Source organism: Saimiri boliviensis, chromosome 4, assembly GCF_048565385.1.
Source record: "Saimiri boliviensis isolate mSaiBol1 chromosome 4, mSaiBol1.pri, whole genome shotgun sequence".
Taxonomy (NCBI): Eukaryota; Metazoa; Chordata; class Mammalia; order Primates; family Cebidae; genus Saimiri; species Saimiri boliviensis.
This window is the reverse complement of record NC_133452.1, coordinates 12,873,188-12,895,914: the sequence shown is the minus strand read 5'-3', so window position 1 is coordinate 12,895,914 and position 22,727 is coordinate 12,873,188. Positions and strand designations below refer to the sequence as shown.

General features: G+C 51.3%; 1 long non-coding RNA gene and 1 pseudogene across 2 annotated transcripts; one reads left to right on the top strand and one right to left on the bottom strand.

Moving 5' to 3' along the window:
- Positions 1–8,120: 8,120 nt before the first annotated feature.
- Positions 8,121–22,588, top strand: LOC104652310 (uncharacterized). Of its 2 annotated transcripts, none has more exons than XR_005578873.2 (4): positions 8,121–8,156; positions 11,821–11,947; positions 16,660–16,691; positions 18,167–22,588. It is a non-coding gene; the product is annotated as an uncharacterized LOC104652310 (long non-coding RNA). The 2 variants fall into 2 exon arrangements; XR_012517147.1 differs by having other exon boundaries at positions 16,660–16,714.
- On the bottom strand, positions 22,182–22,277 carry LOC120363517 (small nucleolar RNA U13; annotated as a pseudogene).
- Positions 22,589–22,727: the final 139 nt, after the last annotated feature.

Below are 22,727 nucleotides of genomic sequence, written 5' to 3'. Positions count from 1 at the left end.
GCTTGGTCAGCCTGTGGTGGGCGCTCAGACTGCGAGGGGCCGTGGCCTGCACCATCAGCTATTAGCTGACATGCTATTGTTGTTCAAAAAGAATTTGCAGTAGGATATGTGCAAGCAAAACACAAAAGATGTCAAATCTATTTAAAAGACCCAGGAGAGTGATTAGAAACAAAATCAAGAGGAGGCTCAAACGAGAATGCAAACAGGCAAGCTGCAGGAAGCCGCCTGAGGCCCCTCGCCAGCCCACACCCACGTTAGGTTTCGAGCTTCCTCATTGCAGGAGTGAAAAGAGAAATCTGGTCAGGAGCCAGATGCCTGTGTTTTCCAGTCTCCCTGGTTCTCAGCTTCCAAGGCTGTCTCTGCCAGGGCCTTTCCAGGTCAGAAGTCCTGCTTCCCGTCTGTTCTCATAGGAACCTCCCCTCCCTCGCACTCCCTTCCTGTCCTCATTTTCCTGGCCGTTCTCTGGGTTTATTTTCAGAAGCGTTTTCTTCTGAAACTACAGGGACAGCACAGAAGGGTCCATGTTCCAGCTCTCCTAAGGCCCTCCCTGCTGCGGTAAATCAGGCTGAGCTCGGCCCTTCCCTACTGGCCTGGCCTGCCTTCCCAGCTGGGTATGGGCCAGCAGCTAGGATTGGAAGCCTGTGTGGAAAGAGACCTGTGTGCACCCCAAAGCAGCCAGCGTCAGCCAGAGTGCAGCCCTGGCTTCTCCTTCAGTTAAGGGACTCATGACCTCCCTTGTGACTCCTGGCTCATTTATAATCAGCTTTCCCATTACCTTGCAGTGAAGCCCTCCCCGAATCACATTAATTGCCTATAACTGCAGCTGGGTGGTTCATTTATTTTTTCTAATTTACAGGATCCAAATGGTTTAACCCCAATTTTATTTTAAAACTTGGGGGGTTTTGTAAACTTCACAGGCACTGAGGCTGAAGTGGCCAGACACACCATGGCACACACCATCACACACGCTATCGCACACACCATGGCACACACCATGGCACACACCATTACACACACCACCACACACACCATCACACACACAATCTCACACACCATCTCACACTCCATGGCACATAACATGGCACACAACATCCCACACGCCATTGCACACACCATGGTACACACCATCGCACACACCATGGCACATACCATCACACACACCATCACATACACCATGCCACAAGCTGGGCAGGCCTTCTGGGTGAGATGTGGGGAAGTCAGGCAATATGATCTGAGGGAATGGTATGTAACCAGCACCTCCACCTCCACCATCACCAACACCACCACCACTGCCAACATCAATACCCAAACTACCACCACCCCAGCCATCACCATCACCACCACCACCATCATCATCCCCACTACCACCAACATCACCACCATCACCACCACCACCAAAACCACTATAATGCTATGACCACCACCACCACCAATACAACACCAACACCACCACTATCACCATCATCCCCACCAACCCCACCATCATCTTCTTCATCATCACTGTCACCACCACCAAAGCCAACACAACACTATGACCACCATCACCATCAATACCACCACCACCACTATCACCATAATCCCCACCACCACCACCATCCTTACCATCACCATCATCACCACCATCACCAATACCATCACTACCAGCATTAATACCAACACTACCACCTCTACCACCCTCCCTACCATCATCACAACACCATGACCCCCAACACCATGAATACCAACACCACCACCACCATCACCAGCATTCCCCCACCATTATCACCATCATCTCCACCATCCACCACCTCACCAATGCAATCCAATGCAACACTAAACCATTACCACAAATGCCAACATCATTACCACCATCATCACCACCATCACCAACAACCCCCTCACTGCCAATATCAATACCAGCACTACTACTACCACCCAAACCACCACAACACCATGGTCACCACCACCACCAGTGCCAACACCAACATCACCAACACCAGCACTGCCACTATCATCACCGTCCCCACTACTACTGCTACCATCACCATCTTCACCAACAATACCACCACCATCATCATCACCACCACCACCACCAAACCACCACAACACCATGGCAGCCACCACCAATACCAACATCATCACCAACACCAACACCACCACTATCACCACCACCCCCACCACCACCACCACTACAACCATCTCTACCATTACTGTCATGACCATCATCACCAGCAATGTCATCACTGCCAACATCAATACCAACACTACTACCACTACCACCATCACCATCACTGTCACCACCATAAACCATTACATCAGGGTCACCACCACCAACACCAATAGCAACACCATCACCAACACCACTATCACCACCACTTCCCCCACCACTATCACCATCACCAACAATGCCACCACTGCTAACATCAATGCCAACACTACCACCACCATCACCACCACCACCCAAACCATCACACCATAACCACCACCAGCACAATTATCAACATGATCACCAATTCCAGCATCACTACTATCACCACCATCCCCACCATCACCATCCTCACCAACACCATCACTGCCAACACTATCACCACCACAACACCATCACCACCACCACCACCATCACCATCACCACCACCAACACTACCATCTCTACCAACATCAATACCAACACTACCACTACCACAAACCAAAACCATCACACACCACCATCATCACCACAACCGCCAATACCAACACCATCACCACCAACAACAACAATAACACTATCACCACTATCCCTGTCATTGCCATCATAACCACCATCACCACCAATAACACCAATGCCATCCTCCCACCATCCCCACCACTGCTAGCACCACTATCACCACCAGCACTAAAACACCATCACCACCAACACCAATACTACTACCACATTAACACCATTAACTACCACCAATTACCATCTCTGCATCATTACCACCACCACCATCACAAACACACCATAACAACCACCATCCCCACCACATCATCACTACCAACAAAACCAACACCATTATCACCATCAACACTATCCCTACCACCACCATCACCACCATTACCACCACCACCATTACCATCAACACCATCACTACTACCACCATCACCACCTATATTACCATCACCACCATCAATAGCAATACCAACACCAACACCATCAATACCACTAACAGCCACCACCACTGCCACTATCACCATAACACCATCACCACCAACATCAACACCATTACCCACCAACAACACCATTACCCACCACCACCATCCTCACTGATGCAATACTAAACCATTACCACCAATGCCAACACCATTACCACCATCACCATCCCTGCCACCACCACCACCACCACCACCATCATGACCACGTCACTGCCAAAACCATCACGACCATAATCACCATCACCAGCAACATCACCACCACCAGCAGCACTATCAATATCACCACCACCACCACCAGCACCATCACCACTATCACCATCACCACCACAACACCAACACTGTTACCACCACAAACACCATCCCTACCTCCACCATCACCACCATTACCATCACAACCACTACCATCATCACCATCAACAACATCATTACTACTACCACCATCACCAATAATAAAACCATTATTACTACTACTACCAACAACACTAACACCACCACCACTTCCACCTCCATCACTACCCATCATCATGTGTACACACACATACATGCACACATATATTTTATGAGTTCAATAGTGAATGAAGAAATTTGCAGGAAAAAAAGTTTGCTGACCTGTAGTGGTGTCGAGAATGTTTATTATTTTACACATTGCTGTCTTAACAGAGGCACAACTTCCCTCTTTCCTTGGTAAGGAGCAGATCCTATAAATAAAAATAGAGAATTGGCTCTCAAACTTCATCCTGTAAGAGAATCACCCAGAGGGCTTGTTAAAACATAGATTCCGGCTGGGCACGGTGGCTCAAGCCTGTAATCCCAGCACTTTGGGAGGCTGAGGCGGGTGGATCACGAGGTCAAGAGATCGAGACCATCCTGGTCAACATGGTAAAACCCCGTCTCTACTAAAAATACAAAAATTAGCTGGGCATGGTGGCACATGCCTGTAATCCCAGCTACTCAGGAGGCTGAGGCAGGAGAATTGCCTGAACCCAGGAGGCGGAGGTTGCAGTGAGCCGAGATCCCGCCATTGCACTCCAGCCTGGGTAACAAGAGCGAAACTCCGTCTCAAATAAAATAAAATAAAATAAAATAAAATAAACCATAGATTCCGGGACTGCACCTGGAGTTCTGATTCAGCAGGTCTGGATTTGGGGTTAGTCATTTGCATTTCTTTTTTTTTTTTTTTCTTTTTTTTGAGATGGAGTCTCACTTTGTCATCCAGGCTGGAGTTTAGTGGTGTGATCTCGGCTCACTGCAACCTCTGCCTCCCAGGTTCAAGTGATTCTCCTGCCTCAGCCTTCTGAGCAGCTGGAATTACAGGTACCCACCACCACACCCAGCTAATTTTTGTATTTTTAGTAGGGACAGGATTTCACCAGGTTGGCCAGGCTGGTCTTGAACTCCTGACCTCAGGTGACCCACCCACCTCAGCCTTCCAAAGTGCTGGGATTACAGGCATGAGCCACTGCGCCTGGCTCATTTGCATTTCCAACAGGTTCCCAGGTGATGGCTCTGGGACCACACTTGAGAATCAGTACAGTAGGTGAAGCACACACATTCTCACACACACACACACATACACACACACACACACACACACACACACACACACACACACAAACACTTGCAGAATGAACCAAATCTTTTTTTGTGTAAAAGTTTCTGTCAAAGTAGAGCTTGGAGAATGTGGAGGAATGAAAAATAAAATGAGAGCTAAGGACAGGCTAAAATCATTTAACCAGCTGAGAAAAGTAATGCTGCAATATGACTGACCCAGAGATGTAAATTTTGGAGACATATGGAAAATAGGAAGTTTTGAGGTCAAAGAAATCTTTCTGATGCTAGGACAGAGATGGAACCATTCAGAAGTGGCTGGAATATGGAGGTAGAGCCGTGGAGGAGCTGAGAAGCAGCAGGCAGTGAGGTCCGGGCCCAGCGGTGGGCAGGGAGGATCCCTGCTGAAGGAAGGAGGGGCCGTGAGGGGCGTGAACACAGTGTCCCTGGTGATCTGCTCAGCAGCATTGCAAAATATTGGCATGGCCTGCCCCTGTTTTCAGACAAGACCAAGGCCCCAGGAAAGAGGCCAGCAGCTGAGGGGGACAGCAGAGTGGTGGGAGAAAGCCTGGCCCTTGTCACCCACTAGCACTCACTGAGCCCCTCCATGATGATACAAAATACCAACAGTCAGAGCCTGCCAGCTGCCCAATTGCTCTGCAAGGCTCAAAGCACTCTTCTTACCAACAGGAAACTAAAATGCAGATGGTACATCCAACTCAAGAGAAGCACAGCCGCTCACAGGTGGATGTGTGCTTTGTCTCAGATTTGAGGCAGTTTTAAAGAGGGATGAGTAGACAGACTGGCAAAGGGGCTCTGGAGAGATGGCACAGGGGTGGGTGGGTGAGGCAGCAGTCCCATGCAGACCCAGTGACCTCCCTCGGCCTCTTGGTGCCTGAAATCTGCCTTCTGATATGCTCTTCATCTGAAGACCTTTCCATGTTCCAGACTTTCTGCTTAAAATGCAAATATCCCTGGGAGATGTGGTGCCTTACGCTCGTCAGCCTGGGGAAGTGGCTGGTCCTGACCTCCCGCACAGAGAGGGATGTTTGGGCTCACTCCTCCTGCCTTGTGTGGCCCCTATGTATATTTCGAGCTGATTTTTCAACTCTGCAAACACCAGGGAGGAAACAGCAGCCAGAAAACACAGGTCTCAATATTCAGATGGAGAGAAAACTCATTTGGAGCTAATCCTAATAGTTCTCAATTCAAAAAATATGGGCTTGGTACCAAGAAGCTATTCAAAGATCTCACCATTTCCTGGAACTGACGCTTCCCTGGCCTCCATCACATCCATGACAGTGGTACGGGGTGTGACAGGCATCAGGGTTTTTTAAACTCCCCAGAGGATTCCGATGGGTAGCCAAGCTTGAGAGCCCATAGCCAGGTCTGGTCTTAGAGCAAGAGAACTCCAGGGCTAGCGCCCCGCTCCTCTACCTGCTTGCTCTGTGGTCACAAGTCAGTTCCCTGCAGTCTGAGTGCCCAGCACTGCCCAGCACTGTCACCTGGGAAATGGGAGGGGCAACTTCCTTCCCAGGGTTGATGCATCACAGATAACATGTGTGAAAGTGCCCAAGGCATCGGGTGGGGGGTGGAGGGACCGGCAAAAAGGAGATGTCATTATTTTTGTGATTTTACTGAGGAAGCAACTGAGGCACTGAAGCTGTGTGCAAACCTCAGTCAGACTCCCATCTGGAAAACCAGCCAGTTGGGGCGGAAATGTCTAAGGGTCCTTTGAGCTCTAGCAATGTGGGGTTTGCAGAGGGTTGAAATGCTGGGACATCTTGAATCATCTTGAAGGAAAAGACTCACGCGTGAGGCACATCTCTCCCCCAGTGCCTTAGGAAACAACCTGAATCCATGCACAATGAAACAAAACGAAACAGCACCCCAGCTACTGAATTCTTCTCCGCCTCTCATTTCCACAGCCTCCAGTTGCAACCTCTTGACCTTCTTGGTCACCAGCCATTTCAGGTCCTGGGTGAATGGACATGGCCTAGGAGTGCCCAGCCAGGGCACGGTCCCTTGAACAGTGCTGTAGGCAGACCCAGGCCTCGGGGCTCTTGGGCCCCAGGAAGAGTGACGAGAAGCAACTGGACAAGATTTCTCAGTCGGGCACTACCGGCATGTGTAGCAGCGAATTCTTCCGTGGGGGCCCGTGATGTGCGTCGCAGAATGCGTAGCAGCACGCTGGCCTCTACCCACAAGGCCAGTAGCACCCTCTTAGTGGGGAAATGGCTCTAGGCAGTACCAGGGTCCCCTGGGGAAAGAGAGGCAAAACTGCACCCCCAGAGCCCCTACCCCTAGCCTCTCATTGAGAACTGCCGATCTGGAGGCACCCTAGTTGTCCGGAGGCGGAGGGAGAAATGGGGCTCCTTGGGGTCAATATTGATTTGTTTTGTGTTCCTTGTATTTAAATCGACACAAGAAAAGAGCCATTCTACAAAGGGCAGAGTTGTTTCAACTGCAAATGGCCTCTGCGGGGACTGGAGGAAAGGATGGGATTTTCTTCTTAGAGGTACTCTTTTTTTTTTTTTTTGAGACAGATTCTCTGCCCAGGCTGGAGTGCAATGGTATGATCTCAGCTCAGCAACCACTGCCTCCTGGGTTCAAACGATTCTCCCGCCTCAGCCTCCCAAGTAGCTGGGATTATAGGTGCCCGCCACCACGCCCAGATCATTTTTGTATTTTCAATAGAGACGGGGGTTTCACCACGTTGGCCATGGCTGGTGTTGAACTCCTGACCTTGTGATCCACCTGCCTCGGCCTCCCAAAGTGTAATCCCACGCTGGGATTACACACATGAGTCACCGCTCCCGGCCGAGGTACTCTTCAAAACGACACCCCAAAGCCTGGGAGCTGCAGCCAGGGATGAGACCTCACCAACCAAGATGAGGTGGGTGACAGGGTTTATGGGCCCCCAGGAGGCCAGGCCTCGGTGGGCTGGGTTTGCCAGCTCTGCTCCGCGCACACTCATCCTTCCAGCCAGCTCCCACCACTGCTGGGTGCCTCTTCACTGGGTCACGGAGACGTTCTCACTGCCTTGGTCCGTGGAAAAGCAGGTTGCAGGGGTGGATGGGAGTGATCCCTATTTTGGAAAAATAACATGTATCACCTTACACACTCACACGCGGAGGGGAAAATGTGGCAGCAGACAGCAAAAGTTTCCTATAGTTATTGGTGGAAGCTAGGATTTCAGGTGCCTTTTTTTTTTCTATGTTTTCTCATTTTTTGACCTTGAACATGTAGTTACTTATAGCAAGAAAAAAAAAGTCACTGGAGAAAGTAAAGAAAGTAGGCAGGAAATGGCACCTTAAAACCCAAACACCTCAGAGGCTCTAGATCTCAGAGGCTCTAGGAAAAGCCGACACGTGGTTTGGGCTTTGGCAGCCACGGTGCAGCGGGCGGGCGGGCGGGGAGGGCTGAGCGGTTCGGGGTCGGGAGCGGGACACACGTGAGTAAGTGAGGGACTCCGGGAGGGGCGGCTGCGGGCGCGAGGCCTGGGCGGCAGGGGCGACCCCAGGAGGGGAGTGGCGGCCACGCCCGGGGACCGAGGCTGCAGCCGGGAGGAGGCTCGGCCTCTGCGCCGGGGGCGTGCGGGGAGATGGCGGGTGGGCGCGGCCTCTGAGGACAGTCGGGGAGATGTCGCCTGGGCGTTTCCGGGAGCCTCCCGTGGCCCCGGTTCCAGGGGACCAGACAGAAAACGAAAGAGCAAAAGGCAGCCACGGCCTCCGGCGAGGGGGTATCCCCGCAGTCGGGGTCCCGGGCGGGGTGAGGCCGCGGTGGGGACGCGCCGCCGGGCCTGGCTGTCAGGTCGCCCGCGCCCCGCTCCGCCCGCCCCGCCCCGGCCCGCGCCTCGGCCGCCCTCTGCTGGGCCAACCGAGCACCGCGGCCGAGCGGCGGCCCGGGAGCGCCCAGCGCGGGGAAGCGGCGGCGGCGGCGGAGGCGCGGCCTGGAGGGCCTGGGCCTCAGGGGCGTCCGGGGAGCGGGCGGGGGACATCTGTCAGCGTGAGCCAAGCGGGGCGCCGAGCGCACGGGGAGGGCTGAGGAGCCGGGAGGATGGGAGGGACAGCGGGTGAACGGGCAGGGCCGTCCCGAGCCCGGTGCGACGCGGCTGCGGACAGGCGGCTTCCGACAGGCGGCTCGGGGGCGGGGCGCGGCGGGGCGCGGAGGGGGCGTGGCGGGGGCGTGGCGGGGCGTGGCGCGGCGGGGGCGGGTCTGGAGGCCTGGGGCTCGTCTGCTCCGCCAAGACTCCGAGGCTTCCAGCGGCAGACGCGGTCCTGGAGGCGGGAAGCCCGGAGTCCAGGTCCCCGGAGGCTTGGGGAGAATCTGTTCCGGGCCTTTCTCTTGGCCTCTGGGGCTGCAGGGTCCTCGGTGTTCAGGGCTTGTCTCCCGTCACTCCAGTGTCTGCCTCTGTGGCCACACGGCCCTGTGTCCCTGTGTCTGTCTCTCCTCCTCTTACAAGGACAACGGTGGTCTTGGAGTAGAGCCCACTCTCATCAAATACGGCTTCATTTTGGTCGGGCGCGGTGGCTCACGCCTGCAATCCCAACACTTTGAGAGGCCGAGGCGGGTGGATCACCTGAGGTCAGGAGTTCCAGACCAGCCTGGCCAACATGGTGAAACCCCATCTCTACTAAAAATACAAAAATTACAGGGGGTCATGGCGCGCGCCTGTAATCCCAGCTACTCAGGAGGCTGAGGCACAGAATCGCTTGAACCCGGGAGGCAGAGATTTCAGTGAGCTGAGACCGTGCCATTGCACTCCAGCCTCGGTGACAGACTGAGACTCGGTCTCAAAAAGAAAGAAAACACACACACACACACACACACACACACACACACACACATATGCCGGGTGCAGTGGCTCACGCCTGTAATCCCAACAGCACTTTGGGAGGCCGAAGCAGGTGGATCACCTGAGGTCAGGAGTTCGAGACCAGCCTGGTCAACATGATGAAACCTTGTCTCTACGAAAAATACAAAAAATTAGCGAGGCTTGGTGGCCGGTGCCTGTAATAATCCCAGCTACTCAGGAGGCTGAGACAGGAAAATTGCTTGAACCCAGGAGGCGGAGGTGGCAGTGAGCTGAGATCACACCACTGTACTCCATCCTGGGTGACAAGAACGAAACTCCATACCCCAGCCACCCGCCTCACAAAATATATATGGAAAGGCCCAATTTTCAAAGAAGTCTTCAACACTGAAAGCCTCAACACCAGGAGTTTGGACTTTAACATACCGTTTGTGGGGACACAGTTCCGGGTGTTCCAGGTAGGCGTGCAAAGTCCACAAGGCACCACTCCCAAGGCAGAGAGAACCCTGAAAGCTGCCATGACCTCACCTCACTGGAGTGGAGGATTCTGAGCACTTGTACTCCCCAGGGAGGGACAGACCTGCGGACGGCTTGGGGTTTGAGATCAACCCGTGTATTGTAGGCAACGATTATTTTATTCTCAAAAAACAACCATCCCACAAATACCCCTCCTTCACTTTCTTTAGTTAGAAGAGTGAGCCAAGTTCACTGAGAGAAAATGTAGAAAGTAGATGATAAAGGTTTAAAATACCAGTGCCCCATGATGGCGGCACGTAAAAGGTGCATCTGTCTACGTAAGTGGCGTGGATGTCACGGTCCACAGTGGGATGACGCCACATGCCAGCCTTTCTGGAACTATGACTTCTGCCATCACTTTTTAGGTTTCATTTCATAGACTCATCAAGAGGGCTGCTCTCAAAATCTGGCCTGCAGTTAGGACAAAGTGCCTCTGTAAGTGGCAGGTGATCTGCTTGTGTGACTCAGAAGACATGGAGAGTCTGGGCCTCCTTTGAGGAGGGGAGCTTGGAGAGGATGTCCCTTGGCCAGAGGCTCCATGCTCTGGCAGAACTAGGGGATGGGACCTTCTGAGGAGACACGGCCGCGGTAAATAAGCAGGATCGCTGTTGGAAGAGCAGGGCCTAAGTGTCCAGAGGGGACCAGGGTGGGGAAGAGACCCCCGGGTCTCACAGCCCAGGAGCAGGACCAGACTGGCTGTGAAAGAGTTGAGAAAGGGGTGCAGGGGCTGCGCGGGAGAGGGGTGTGTGTGTGTGTGTGTGTGTGTGTGTGTGGTGTCTGTCTGTTGACTGCTTCTTTTGAACAATGTAGCATTCTCTATTACAACCGATACATACCAATAGCCTTAAATGACAAAGTATCTAAACTCATAGAATAAGATTTCAAAAAATTAAGGACTGAAACAAAGGTATCCACTGGCCTCTCTCTCATGGTGTGTTCTCCCCCTCCTGAGTAATCCCAGCACTTTGGGAAGCCAAGGCAGGTGTATAACCTGAAGTCAGGAGTTCAAGACCAGCCTGGGCAACCTGGTGAAACCCCATCTCTACTAAAAATACAAAAATTAGCTGGGCATGATGACTGAGGCAGGAGGATCGCTTGAACCTGGGAGGCAGAGGTTGCAGTAAGCCAAGATCATGCCACTGCACTCCAGCCTAGGCAACAAAGCGAGATCCCATCTCAAAGAGAGAGAGAGAGAGAGAGAGAGAGAGAGAGAGAGAGAGAGAGAGAAAAGAAATTTCCTTTGTCCTAACCTGGGAAGCTCAGGGGTCTCTGCTCAGGTAGAACTGAACTCTCTAGAGAAAACTCACAGCAGAGGAGACTTCGTTTCTCTCTCCTGCATTCCAGCCAGCAGGGATGCCCCCCTTTCCTCTGGTCCCACTTGTGGCAGACAGGAATGACATGGAATCTCCATAGGAGCACATACATTCCCCCACTGCTTCCTCCTCCACAAGTGACTCCACATTTCCTGGCCTCCCACTCCAGCTACTCCCAGCTAGCTAAGCATAATCCCCAAATTTTTAACAATGCTTGTTTAGGATGAAAGCGGCATGTCTCAAACAGCCACTACTTGAGATAAGGGTTTACAAACGACTTGCCGTTGAAAATTTTCGTTTCAGAGCTCAGGGTTACAGTAACCCGGGATCTTTTACAGAAGTAGAAACTGAAAACTGAGTTGGTGCACAAGATGTTTTGTGTTGAATTTGACAAATGCCCAGGCAGGATTTCAGATACCTCCTGAAATAAGAAAGCTACCAGGGGAAGATTTCAGCAGCGTTTATTTTTATTTACAGTTTATACCCTGTCAGCTTCTAAAAAGGATTGGAGGCAGCTTCCAATAAAAGACACATGCACAATAAGATTGCTAAAATGGGAACCGAAAATTGAAAACCCATGCTGAAGAAGGAGGGAGCCAAGAAGGTAAGACGATGATGATGCAGGACTGGATTCAGTTCCGAGCTTTCTGGTGGCAAAAGCAAAGACAGAAATGTGAAGGCTGCCATGTGCTCCAGAATCTCAATAAAGAAAATAAAATCGTAACCCGTGTATTAATCTCCAAGGGATAGCAGGGTGTCTCCAGTATCGTGTTCATTTGGTGACTCCTACCAGGGCCTTTGAGTGAGGTGACAGAGAGGGTCCAGCTGTCCTGCCTGTGGCCAGCTTGAGGCTTTAGAGTGTGACAGTGGCTGCACCAGACCCCAGACAAGGGGTCCGGCCCAGCCCCGCCTGTGGAGCGCTTGCTCCCGCAGCTGCCCCGCCCTGGGGTGGAGAATCCACAAGGCTAGGACCTGTCATTTCCTCCTCAGTCAGGGCCTAGACCCCTGAGGCTTGGCCTTTTTGCAGGTCCATCTTCTCCAGTGGCCTGCAGTGTTCATGCCTCTGGACCTGGGGAGGGCCGGGGCGGCCAGTGGGGTGCAGGGGAATTGGGAATTTGGACCGCAGGCTGGGTGGTCCACAAGCTTGTTACTATAATCAGTTATTTCTCATTCACTGCATAATTCTGCCATTTACATTTATAATGCTACTTGAGAGTTTGTGAAAAAGCAGCACCACCCTGAAAACACATAGTCTTCCTGTAGGCTAGGTAAACTACAGCAGATTAACGTTTCCCCCCACCCCACCTTTTTTTTTTTTTTTTTTTTTTTTTTTTTTTTTTTTGAGACAGTCTTGCTCTTGCCGCCCAGGCTGGAGTGCAGTGGTGCAATCTTGGTTCACTGTAACCTCCGCCTCCCAGGTTCAAGTGATTCTCCTGCCTCAGCCTGCCGAGTAGCTGGGACTACAGGCGCCTGCCACGAAGCCTGGCTAATTTTTGTATTTTTTGTAGAGATGAGGTTTCAGCATGTTGGCCAAGCTGGTCTTGAACTCCTAACCTCAGGTGATCCACCCACCTCAGCCTCCCAGAGTGCTGGGAATGCAGGTGTGAGCCACCCTGACTGGTCCATTTTTCTCTTCTAAATGGGCTTCTAACCTGCACTTGTCCAGGTCCTATGGGTTTAGAGCTCGGCATTTAAAGACCAGATTGGGCTGGTTGCAATATCTCATGTCTGTAATCCTAGCGCTTTGGAAGGCCAAGGCGGAAAGATTGCTTGAGGCCAGGAATTTGAGGCTTCCATGAGCTATGATCACACCACTGCACTTCAGCCTGGACAACGGAGTGGGAGGGCAGGGAGAGAGAGAGAGAGGGAGGGAAAGAGAGAGGGAGGGAGGGAGAAGAAAGGAGGAAGAAAGAAAAGAAAGAAGAAAAAGAAAGCTCAGAAAACGTTATTAACTTTATACTCTTGTTGCTATAGGCAAGGCCCAAACCTCCAGTCAAGGCCTTTTATGCTTTTATGACCTGGCCTTAACCTACCTTTCTTTTTCTTTCTTTATCTTTGACAGAGTTTCGCTCTGTCACCCAGGCTTCTCTCTCCCGGGTTCAAGTGATTCTCTTGCCTCAGTCTCCTGAGTAGCTGGGACTACAGGCACATGCCACCACGCCTGGCTAATGTTTCTGTACTTTTAGCAGAGACAGGGTTTTTTGATGTTGGCCAGGCTGGCCTCAAACTCCAGCCCGCAGGGGATTTGTCTGCTTTGACCTCCCAAAGTTCTGGGATTATAGGCGTGAGCCACAGTGCCCAGCTTTTAACCTACATTTCTACCTGCCTCCCTTCCTCCATCCCGCCTGTCCTACTACTGTCGCTACCTGGTCTCAGGCTCATTGTGCCACCAACTCTTGCTCTTTGTGCCAGCTTCTCCTGCTCCTCTGACCTTCTCTTGCTCCCCTTGGCTTCACCCACTCCTCTGAGCTTCTCCCGCTCCTCTGAGCTTCTCCCTCTCCTCTGGGCTTTTCCTGCTCCTCTGGGCTTCTCCCGCTCCTCTGGGCTTCACCCGCTCCTCTGAGCTTCTCCCACTCCTCTGAGCTTCTCCTGTTCCTCTGGGCTTCTCCCATTCCTCTGAGCTTCTCCTGCTCCCTTTGGCTTCTCCTGCTCCTCTCTGCCTCATACCATCTCAGCCCATCTCCCAAGGCTCCTTCCTCTCTGGCCTCTTCCAGGTCATTCTCTCCGACTCTCATCTGCACTGTCCTCTCCCTTTTCAGAGTCATCAGCCACACCCAGATCTTGGGCAGTGCTCAGTGTGACCTTGTCTGCCTCTCCAATTATATCATGACAACCTGTGGCCGCACCCTGGGTGCCCTCCTAGGGGCTCCCCACGTCCTTCCGCATGGCTCCTGAAGGGGTCCAGGGTCTCATGTTGCCATGCCTGTGCTCCTGCCCACCCCTCAGGTGCTCACAAGGGCAGGGCGGCCTGGGGGAAAGCACAGCTCCCGCAGCTGCAGGAGAGTCCAGAGTCCAGAGGTGACAGGAGTGGGAGGCGGCCGTGGAGAGTGACACCCACCGATGCGTTCAGTCCAGTGAATGCAGTCACTTTGGATTTGGGAGAATTGGGGCCAGTATTGCTGCCGCTGTCCACAGAGGCCTCATGACGTGGTCTGTGCTAGCAAGTGAGTGACTAGCAAAGACGCATTCCTGCAACACATCAAGTCGAAAGCGCCATCATCAGAACCACAGCACAGGGCAGCGGTTCTCCAGCAACAGCAGCCTCAGGAAACGTGGGAGAAATGTAGACTCTGCAGCCCCATCCCAGACGAACAAAATCAGAAGGTCTGAGGGTGGGGCCGGGAACCTGTGTCTTAACCAGCTCCCCAGCTGATTCTGATTCAGGCTAAACTTTGAGAGCCATGAATCCAGGCAGGACACTGTGGGTGCGTAAGCCCCTGCCTTTCCCACTGAGTGAACCTACGGTCCCATTCACCCCAACACGGGCGCCAAGCCTTCTCCTGTCTCCCTCAGGAGCCCCGTGGTCTCTGAGAGCTCAGGTGTACTAGGGTAGAGCGGGAACCGTTGTTGATGGTGTCTGGGCCTCCAGCCGGTGCGGCCTCTGAAGCCCAGGTCCGAGGGAGCTCCCACCTGCTGTGTGTCAGGTGCAGGGTGGGCAAGGTCTGCAGGCCCAAGCGTTGGGAGGAACCTTCCCTGATGGTGTAAATAGTGTAAATAGTGTGTTGTGGGGGGTGCATTTGGGGTTTTATCCTGCTAACTAACACCAAATCCAGTGGGCCAGCAATCCCGGCTGGGGGCTTTGCGGAGCGGGGTGCTGTGTGAACCTTCATTTAACCCTCCCCACAATGTGGTTCACAGGATCAGGGGCTTGTTTCAGAGCTGAAGCCAGACCCTGATGGGGCCATTTGTCCAAAGCCATCCTTGTTGTCAGGGGTGTGCCTGTGGATGGAGGGGCCCTGGCTGGAAGTTAAGGTTGTATATTAGGGTTCTTGAGAAACAGAACCAATAGTATCTATCTACACCTATCTAGATAGCCAGATGAGAAGGGATTCGTTAGGAGAATTGGCTCACACATTTGTGGAGGCGGGGAAGTCCCGCCACAGGCTCTCTGCAAGCTGCAGACCCCGGGATGCTGGTGGTGTGGCTCAGTCCCAGTCTGAACCCCTGAGAACCCAGGGGCCACGGGTGTCAGTCCTGCAGAGCAAAGGCTGGAGAGCCTGGAGTTCTGATGTCCAAGGAGGAGAGAGGAAGAGCATCCCAGCTCCAAGAGGGAGAGACATCAACTTGCCCATCTGGGCCCCCAGTTGACTGGATGGGCCTCCAGTTGACTCACACTGAGAGCTCATGTTCCCCACTTATTCCACGCAGACTCACATGCCAGACTCCTCTGGAGACACCCCCACAGACACACCCCAAAACAATGCCTCACCAGCTTTCTCATTTCTGGGTACTGCTTTATCCAGTCAAGCAGATGCCTAGAATGTACCATTGTGGTTGGGAGGATGGAGGAGGCCTGAGGGCTGCGGCCAGGTGGCAGAGGAGCTGGAGTGAACCCACCAGTGGCCCTGGGGACCCTTTCAGGGTGCACTGCCCGTTACACAGGTGCTGCGCAATTTTCAAGAGTGTTCCAAATGTTTATAATGGTAGGTATGTCATAAAGACGTGTTAGCTGCAGAGACAATGTTTCTGGCGTAGCGCAGTGCTGAATAGACTGTTAATAATGGACAGGAAATAGATGAGGCTTGGGAGGTGACCACTCCAGGTACAGGAAGGATGCTCCTAGCTGAGCAAAGGGCATTGGCTGGAACTCACAGGCCTTCCCTGGGGCCCAGAGCATGGGGCTCTGGAGAGTGGGCTGCCTGCTGGGCAAAAATCAACAACTTACCTGAAGGGCAAAATGTAGCTGGCAGGTTGTCTGCACAGCAGAAGAATAGGTGAAACATTGAATTGGACACACATGGCCAAGTCACTGGTCAACATCTTTGTTCTGAAAGAGGAAGGAGAAAAGGCTGGGGCCAACTGACCTGCTAGGAAGCTATTCGTCTGCCTCATCCTCTCCTCTCCGGAGAGCTGGGGCTGGTCCTGGTATAGGACCCAGCTAAGGGATCGCTGCAGGATATGTGAAGAAAGTTCTGGAAGTGAGGGTGCAGGGCACCCAGGTAAATATGAGAAGTCATAAAAAACCCAAGGGCTGTGAGCCCCTGCTTGGCCATTCTTCCCGCTAAGAGGCTGGGGAGATGCCATAGTTTGTAGCAAGTGGACCATGAACGCTCCTTTTCTGATGAATGAAATCAAATTCCCCTCTTGCTCTTCCAGGCATTCTGTGCGGCAGGAGGAGGAACTGTCAGGTAAGAAGATAGAGAAAATCTAGGTGAGTCTGAAGACTGAGACCCAGAGGGAGGTGTGATCACCTTTTCTGGCAACCAAGGATCAAATAAGGAGAAAGGGTGGGGGGAAGCTTCAGGTCGGGGAAGCCAGCACCCCAGCAATGCTGCTCCCTGATTGGAGGGAACTTGGATTTAGCAGCATGCACAGGAAGCTACCAAATGGCTTTAGAAAGGTTTCCTGAGAAGCCGGCACAGTGGTTCACACCCGTAACCCCACACTTTGGGAGGCTGAGATGGGTAGACAACCCGAGGTCAGGAGTCCGAAACCAGCCTGACCAATATGGTGAAACCCCATCTCTACTAAAAATACAAAAATTAGCCGGGCATGGTGGCATACACCTGTAGCCCCAGCTACTCCAGAGGCTGAGACAGGAGAGTTGCTTGAACCCAGGAGGCAGAGGTTGCAGTGAGCCGAGATCACACCACTGAGCTCCAGCCTGGGCAACAGAGCAAGACTCCGTCTAAAAAGCAAAACAAAACAAAACAAAACAAAACAAAACAAAACAAAACAAACAAAGGAAGGTTTCCTGGGGCAGCACTCAGAGCTACATGCTTCCTGAGTACTGTCACTTAGCTCCTTGTCCTTACTGGGGATGCCACTGTCTTTGAGAAGGCTTCTGCCTCCCTTTGGCCTGCCCGTCACTGGCCAACGCTGGATATCACCACTGAACAGCATGGCAGGGGGTTCTCAGCCTCAGGCCTCGAGGTGGCATAGCTCTTTGGCCACAGGGCAGTTACTATGAGCAGTGATTTAGAAGTTTGGAACCACAGAGACCAAAGTCACTGCATCCAGTCAGATTGGCCCAGGGCCCATAAGATTCTCAGCCTGTCATGTATTTGAGAGAGCTGTTTTTAATTTTTGTACCTAAAGCCCAGGCACGGAGTAGGGCATCAAACATTGATACTGGAAGGGATATTAACCTGGCAGCTCGAACTTTTCTAATAACAGCCGCTGCCTCCTGGCAGACACAGCCCAGGAAAACCAGCTGCCCTGGGGTTTTTCAGGCAAGGTAATTAATGTGTGATGGCACTCCACTCAAAATGATTTAGCGACTAGTGAAGAAGTAAGATATAATACTGAAGCTTATATCAAAGTCACAAATTGGGTAGATTAGGTGGAATTATTGGACTTTCTAGGGCATGTTAGGTTCACTGGGAGGCGGATGGTGGGCTGGTGTCTGTCTAGTTTCTTCAGTGAATGTGACCAGCTGACCCTGGCCCAAGATATTTACGTGTACCCTGCCGAATCCTAGGAACTCTCTGTAAAACTTTGACTTAGGTTCTCTGGCTACAAAATAAAACTCTCCACTGCGGGGGACGCGGAAAGAGCCTGACTTCCAGGTGGTGTTACTGATACTACACATAGGAAGACAATGAGGTTTCTGAAATGAAGAGAGAAGTGCAGTGATTTTTTTTTTTCGGTCCTTTGCTTTTAGGGAGAATGCCACCCCCAACTCCTGGCCCCCCTCGTGCCTCCAGTGCCCGAGCAGGATGCTGGCCTGTCCTGTGCAGCAGACCGCCACCTTCTCCTCGGTTGGATGCAGGGCACTGAGTATTATCTGTCTGTATGGATCGTCCTGCAGATCTGTGTATTTCCTTCTTCTGCTCAGTAGGTCAGAGCTGGCGAGTGCAACGGGATCTTACCAGATGCCTTTCATCTTTAAACTACCAAGGGGCTGGGAGTTAGAAACCCCTGACCTTGCAGCCTATGGCTGTAAAAGCCCAGGACACCCCCCAACCCCACCCCCTGCCAAAACTGCTTTTTCATTTTCATTTTGATGTGATTTTCATTTTCTTGAGTTTTGTGGTGAAGGCAAATGTGGTCAGCATAGACGAGAAGGCAAATGCCAGTCTCCCAGGACCTGCCTGGGTCCTGTTCCCAGGGAGGAGCTCCTCCTTCCCCTCTCTTCCCTCCTTCCCTTTCTGTTCTTCCTTCCTGAGTCTGCTAAGGGCTATGATGGGCTTAGTCCTGAACCCAAAGAAACAGCCCCAGGTGAATGCCCTCTTCCGATCAGAGCTGTGGATGTTTCTCTAGGGCCTCTGATCCTGCATTTTCTAACCCTGCCCTTCACTCCCGGTTCCTTCAGTAACATTTAGAATATTTGAGAAATGAAAGCTAACCATGCTCATTGAACATGGATTCCACCCCAATTCAGAGCGCTTACATTTTCACAGTTCCCAGGGAAGATCTCTGTCTGTGGGAGACACTTGGAAAGACAGGAGAATCTGGATGCGGCTGGTCTGCTGCAGAGCCACACCCTAGCAGGCAGAAGCGCGGTTTTACATCCTACTCCACATAAACCTGAACCCGGCCCTCCTGCACACATTCTCCATTGCAGAGCCAAGCCTCCCTGTCACTCACTGTATCTCGTGCCACATCCAAGCATCTCTGTGACACAGGGAGTTGACAGACTTGGTCAGGTGCTGATTCCACACCATTTGTCATGAGTCTTTGAAAAGAACCAGAGCTGGCCCACGAGCAAGCTGAGCGCAGAGGTTTCCTCAGTCCGTCTTCTCTCCTGACAAGAGGTCTTGAGTTTTCATGAGATTTACTCACTGGATCTTAGCTGGGTAACCTCTTTCCTGACGTTACACACGAAGGATCAGAGTAGCTGTGGTGGCCGTGGCCTGATGGGAGATGGAAAGACAGGGAGACGGCGGCTGCAGGGATGTCCACCCCCTGGTAACACTCCCCAAAGGCTCCGAATGGAGAGGTCTGCCATGGAGGCTCTGCTCCAGAGTGGGAAACATGGTGGGGGAGTTGGCCCCTCCGACAGGGTCAGTGGGAGAAGCCCGCAGCAATAAAATCAACACATTACCATCACCCAGCCGGGCAGAGCAAAGGGGCAAACCGCAGTTCGGCACAACTGTACAGACCGCCAAATTCAAGCTTTTAGAAACTCAGTTTTGCCAACTTGTCCTCTGAAGGCAGGGCGTGCATGCACAAGGGCTGGTAATGTAGACATCATCTGGAGGTGTCCTGAGGAGGGTCACCTATTAGGCTGCAAACCTGGAAGGCCATTCTAAGCCTGGGGTGTCAGAAGCAGCATGAAGGTGCATTTTTTTGTGTTTTCAGATAAGCAGGTAATTGGTGTTATGAACATGCCAAGCTTTCTCAGTTTGCTTGACTTAGCTTCTTAGGAATCCATTAAGAATGACCTTTACTCTTATGTCTTTAAGTACATTTAATACACTCACCTGCCGATTTTTTACTTTTTTTTAAGTAATCGTGCCTCATCAAACAGTAATGAAGGAGGAAGGCCTCGAGCCGGCTTATGTAGGAAATATAAATCAAGGTCCTAAATCACTAATAATTGGGTAGGAAAGTTGAAACTATATGTGCTTCCGGGTAACTGTGATTCTAATTTTCTCCAAAACTGAGTTATCTGCCATCAGACAAAATTTGCTAATGGCCTCACTCATTATTACAGATTCATGTCACTGCTTGCGAGAGATGCTTGCTTTCCTCTTCTACGCTCACAAAATCGCAGCCTTGGGCGATTAATCCTGATAACACCAAGAGAGACCCAAATACTTACTGTTTCATTTAATGACTCTTGGCAGAAAGGAAAAACACTTCACTTGAACACGGTATTTTAAAAATATGTATTTTACTAACTTTCATGGGAAATTTAACTATTTGATGAAATGCCTTTGTATATTACTTGGCTGGTTTTCATTTGTACTTAACAATTTGTCTTAAAGATGATACATGAAAATGAGATGAAAATATACAATGTTCCCCATAAACCAAACCTAGGAGAGATGAAACGTTGCCCCAAGTGAAATAGCTGAATTCAATGGATTTTAATTACTTTTTGTCCCCACGGGCTCCCCCGCCCCCACCTTAATTTCTTCTATTTTCCCGTTAGGTTGCAATCATTAATTTCAAGTTTGCTCCCACACTATCCAGGAAACTAAACAAAACGTGTGACAGCCGAGATGATTCAGTGCCGCCTTTTGACTAAGCAAGCAAGTGTCCTTTTCGACGCCAGCCTATGCCCATACCCTGGTGGGAGGGTGGTAGTGGGGATGGCCCACGGCCGTCTCAGCAGCCGCCCGCTTCCACGCCCTAATTACAGTCCTCCCAGTGATGGGCTGCCCGCGGTCTTGGGAGGCAGCTCCCGTCCCCTACTTTATACTCTCAGGTTGTCCGGAAACCACACTCTCTTGACTCTGAACATAACAGCAGCCCATGGATTCCTTTTCACAGGGCAGCAGTAACTTACCAGGATACATGTTTTCCCTTGAATGAATCCCGAAGTCTCAGAAGCCAATCCTTCCTGCCTGCTTTCTCCAATAGCTCTTTTGGGTACTGAGACTCTAAGTGTAAAGCTTAACACTCACCCAGTGGAAGCAACAGCCTTACCGAAAGCCTCCTTAATGATGGCTTAGGCAGGAAATGGAAATTGCTCGCGTTATCCATCCTTTAAAGCATTTCTAGTGTTCAGCCTCCATGAAATGGATTGCTTATAGGGAGATAATGTCTGTTCTATTCCTTTTTAAGTCTGTGAAAAATGTCATTCTGGTTAATAGGGTGATTAAAACTCTTTATGCTCCAGGAGATAAATGTGATTATGTTTGTCATACTCTACCCAGGATAAAGACAGCAAAGAAGGCAAACTTGAAATTCCATCACATTTCCTCTCTTCCATATCCAGGGACATTCAGAGCTCAATACACAGATGGTACGTCTCATAAAGAATAACATTATCTGTTAAACATTTTTCCTTTCCATTAACCAATTTAACAATATGCCTCTGGTACAAAAGGAATAGACAAATGACAAAATCGTCTGATACTCAAGTTCTGACTGTGGCGAACACCACTTGAGTCATACTGCTTTTCTCTTTTAATTTTCATCTGTGTGTGACTTCACTTTTGTTTTTAAAATGCAATTGGAGCTGAGGCTTGGTCCCTCTTCCAGGGAACTGGACTCTGCCAGCCTCCCCTCTGCAGGGGATTCATCGTTATTCTTATGGGAGTCCCCCTGCCATGGGTCAAGGACAGCAGAGGTGATGTATGAGGGTTTTGTAGACACGAGGCATGCCACTCTAGTAAGTATCCGGACACTCCTTCAGCAGCACACGTCTAGGTGTCCTCTGCGCCAGCCCTGTGGGAAAGCAGCGCCCCACCATGGCCCCTGGCCCCTTGCTAGGGCCTAGCTGCCGTTAGCCCGATGTGCAGCAGCCTCCCCAGCAGTGCTGACACCAGTTTACAAGGCCCTGAGCTGGGTCCCTACCCTCAGGGAGGCTACAAGGCAGGAATCCATGAAACAGAACCACAGTTAACAATGATTTCTCCTTTAACACTCCAGACAGGCGGGAGAGTCTCCTTTTTCCTACCCAGTGGAGGTCTTTAGAAACCACTGAGCATTCTCCATCTACAGAAAGTAACACCCAGATTGCAGCTGTACCGGTGTTAGGTCGCGCCCATTCTTTTCCTCCCCCACATCAGATGGGTAATTCAGTGCAGCCGTTGTAACCAGGTTGGAGGCCCATCTCATGCATGAGCTTGGAAACCTACAGTCAGGAAGCACCAAAGGATCCGGTGGTGCACATTCTCTTCAGGGGAATCTAGATTCAGACTAACTGTGTGGACCAAAACCTGTTCCTCTTGCTCCTGCCTTTCCTTCCTCTCATTCAAAGGCTACAGATCTCTTCTCAGAGGTTTGGTTAACATGAAAGGCCGGTGAAGAGTCTTTGCTCCCCGCATTCACCAACCAATTTCCCAATCCTTTCCTTTCGGTCTTGGATTTTTAACAGATTACACATGAATCCCAGATGCTGACACCTGCTTCATTAACAATACAGCAATTTTAACAGGGTAACATGGTCTAGAGAAAAGTGTTACATTGTGTACTTGACATTTCATTTAAAAATCTCCCTTAGAATAAAAGGTTTCATGATAACAGAAATTTCAAACGTCCTTTATTAAACCTGATTGCTTGCCTAGGCAAGCAGTAAGAAACTGCACAACCGATACTTAGCTAGAGGT